Source organism: Mandrillus leucophaeus, unplaced genomic scaffold (genome assembly GCF_000951045.1).
Source record: "Mandrillus leucophaeus isolate KB7577 unplaced genomic scaffold, Mleu.le_1.0 Scaffold12, whole genome shotgun sequence".
Taxonomy (NCBI): domain Eukaryota; kingdom Metazoa; phylum Chordata; class Mammalia; order Primates; family Cercopithecidae; genus Mandrillus; species Mandrillus leucophaeus.
The window spans coordinates 5,028,232-5,031,229 of record NW_012100320.1 but is presented as its reverse complement, the minus strand read 5'-3'; positions in this window follow the sequence as shown (position 1 = coordinate 5,031,229).

The following is a 2,998-nucleotide window of genomic DNA, read 5'->3' as shown; positions in this document are numbered from 1 at the left end:
GCACAAGAATCACTTGAACCTGGGAGGTGGAGGCTGCAGTAAGCCAACATCACGTCACTGCACTCCAGCCCAGACAACAGAGCGAGACTCTGTCTAAAAAAAAAAAAAAAAAAAAAAAAAGATGCCGGGTGTGGTGTCTCACACCCATAATCCCAGCACGTTTGGGAGGCTGAGGCGAGCAGATGACCTGAGGGCAGGAGTTTGAGACCAGCCTGGCCAATGTGGCGAAACACCGTCTCTACTAAAAAAGCAAAAATTAGCCGGGCGTGGTGGGTGCACCTGTAATCCCAGCTGCTCGGGAAGTTGAGGCACAAGAATCGCTTGAACCCAGGAGGCAGAAGTTGCAGTGAGCCGAGATGGTGCCACTGCACTCCAGCCTGGGTGATAGAGCAAGACTTCATCTCAAAAATAAGAAAAGAAAAGAGGAGAGAGGAAAAAGGGTTAATGAATCAGTCCTGGCCTAATCCGGATAGTCACTAACATCTTGCAAGGAAGACTCTTTGATTTGGGCAGAGCCTTCAGTGGCAGATGCTGGGTGCTGATCACAAGTGACAGCAAGACAGGGTCTGTCAAGATGGCTGTGTCTAGGTGGTAGAATCTTGCTCATTTTATGGTCCTTGAATCCTGTGTTGAGGACTGATAGTAAAGGGTGATGCCCTTATCTGTTTGGGTGTTATCTCCATTGATTAGGCAAATATCTGGACCCTGTTGGTTTGATGCCTTTTGAAATGTAAGGTGGAGTCCTTTTCTTTTTTTTGGAGGGGGGGAGTGGGCAGAGTCTCACTCTGTCACCCAGGCTGGAGTGCAGTGGTGCGATCTCAGCTCACTGCAAGCTCCGCCTCCCGGGCTCACGCCATTCTCTTGCCTCAGCCTCCCGAGTAGCTGGGACTACAGGCGCCCGCCACCTCGCCCAGCTAATTTTTTGTATTTTTAGTAGAGATGGGGTTTCACCGTGTTAGCCTGGATGGTCTCGATCTCCTGATCTCATGATCCGCTTGCCTTGGCCTCCCAAAGTGCTGGGACTACAGGCGTGAGCCACCGCGTCTGGCCAGTGGAGTCTTTTTCTAAGATGGAGTTACTTATGCCAAGGTGCTCTATACAAAAAGTGAAGGCTTCCAGAGCCTGGTGGGGCACAGACTCCCATGGCCCTGGGAGATTGAGGCTGACTAATGATGTCAGAGCAATATGTGAACTGTCCACAAGAAAGAGAGAATGGAAACCACCTGCACGCTTAGAGCCTCAGAATACTGCCCCCGTCCCCACCCCATCAGCAGAGCAGCCAGGGACCAGAGTGGGTGCTCTTCCCATGCCAGTGGTCTGTCCCTAGGAGTCCAAGGGAAAACCTCCCCACTTCCCTTGCTGACCCTTCACCCCTCATGCTGCAGGGAGGAGAGATCATGGAAATCATCAATATGAAATCTGAGATGTCCTGGGAAGCTGCTGAACCCAAGGGTCCAGGAACCAAGGAGAGCTGCACCCAGAGTGAACCCCCTAGGACAGCAGAAGACCTAGAGGGAGAATTGGCGGGGATGGGGTTGGGTGGGTGCATGTCTAGACAAGGCTGTAAACACCTCACAGAAGTGTCTGGGTGCCGCCAATGCCCAAGCAGCAGAATGAGTCTTGGGCCCCTAGAAATGGCACTATAATCAGGAGAGAGCCACCTGGTCTAACCGAGACCACCTCTTGGGGCAAAGGGGAAGAATTCAAACCACCTGAGATTGAGTTTGCGCATTTCCCTCTTCTGCTTACCCTCCTCCAAGAGGGCTTGAACTGACGTTAAGTAAAATGATAGAAAAATAAAGTTCTAGTTCTCACTCACCTAAGTCACTGGCCTGATGCTCCAGCTACATTGCCAGGCTCACTCCCTGAAATTCTCCCTCCCTGTTCCCAAACTCTGAGATACAAGGTTCTGGAGGAAGGGGAGAGACACTGAAGGAAAGATGAGCTCCCATCAGGAGGCACATGTGCATCACCGTCATGGGGGTTGGAACATGGCTCTGCCGCTTAGCAGCCACAAGCCTCTACCAAGCTCACATCGCCTCTGAACCTGGCTCTTCTCATCCGTAAAACAGGGAGAACGAGCCCCACCTCAGAGAGCTGTGAACGGGCTGGTTCAGATACAGTGTGGCGCACTCTCGCCCTGAGTCAGTCTTCAGTTTCTCCCTCCGCCAGCGGCCTCCATTTGCCCATCTGTACCACGAGAGGCTGCACCAGCTGGTCACCGAGGTGACCTTCTAGCTGTATGGTTAGTTGGCCAGGCCAGGCTGCCTGTTACCAACACGGTGTTCCAGTCTGAAACAGTGACTTCTGCCAAGAGCACAGCTCGAGCTCAGGAGGGAGGGGTGTACCTCAGCCCTGATGACATCCTGCTGAAAGCTCCGGCTGGCCACGACCAGGCCAGTACCCACCGCACACCTGTCACAATGAATGACCCTTTATACCAGGCCTGTCCTAGAGACCCCAGCCATCAACCCAGTGCCCCAGACAGCCCCCTGCACCACCCTTAGTCTGGGATCCCCTTCCCACACCCACACACATTTTATAAGTGACTGAGGGGAGGGTGCTGGTGTCTGAAGCCACAGACAGGTGAACCGGGTCGCCTGCCCAGTCGCAATGTGCAGGCGTACGAGGGGCTCCGCGCCGGGAAGTCAGGCCTCCAGGTGGACAGAATCCAGCCTCTGCAGCCCCTTCTCCCAGGACTCTCCTCAGAACCACTCAGAGCCTGGGCATTCCAAGGAGAAGCAGGTAGATATGGACCTTTGCACCTGCGGTGCCCACCTTGTTAGTTCTGGGGCAAGGAGAGAAAGGGGGCATGAAAAAGGGAGAGATGGCCGGGAGCGGTGGCTCACGCCTGTAATCCCAGCACTTTGGGAGGCCGAGGCGGGCGGATCACAAGGTCAGGAGTTCGAGACCACGGTGAAACCCCGTCTCTACTAAAAATACAAAAAAATTAGCCGGGCGCAGTGGCGGGCGCCTGTAGTCCCAGCTACTTGGGAGG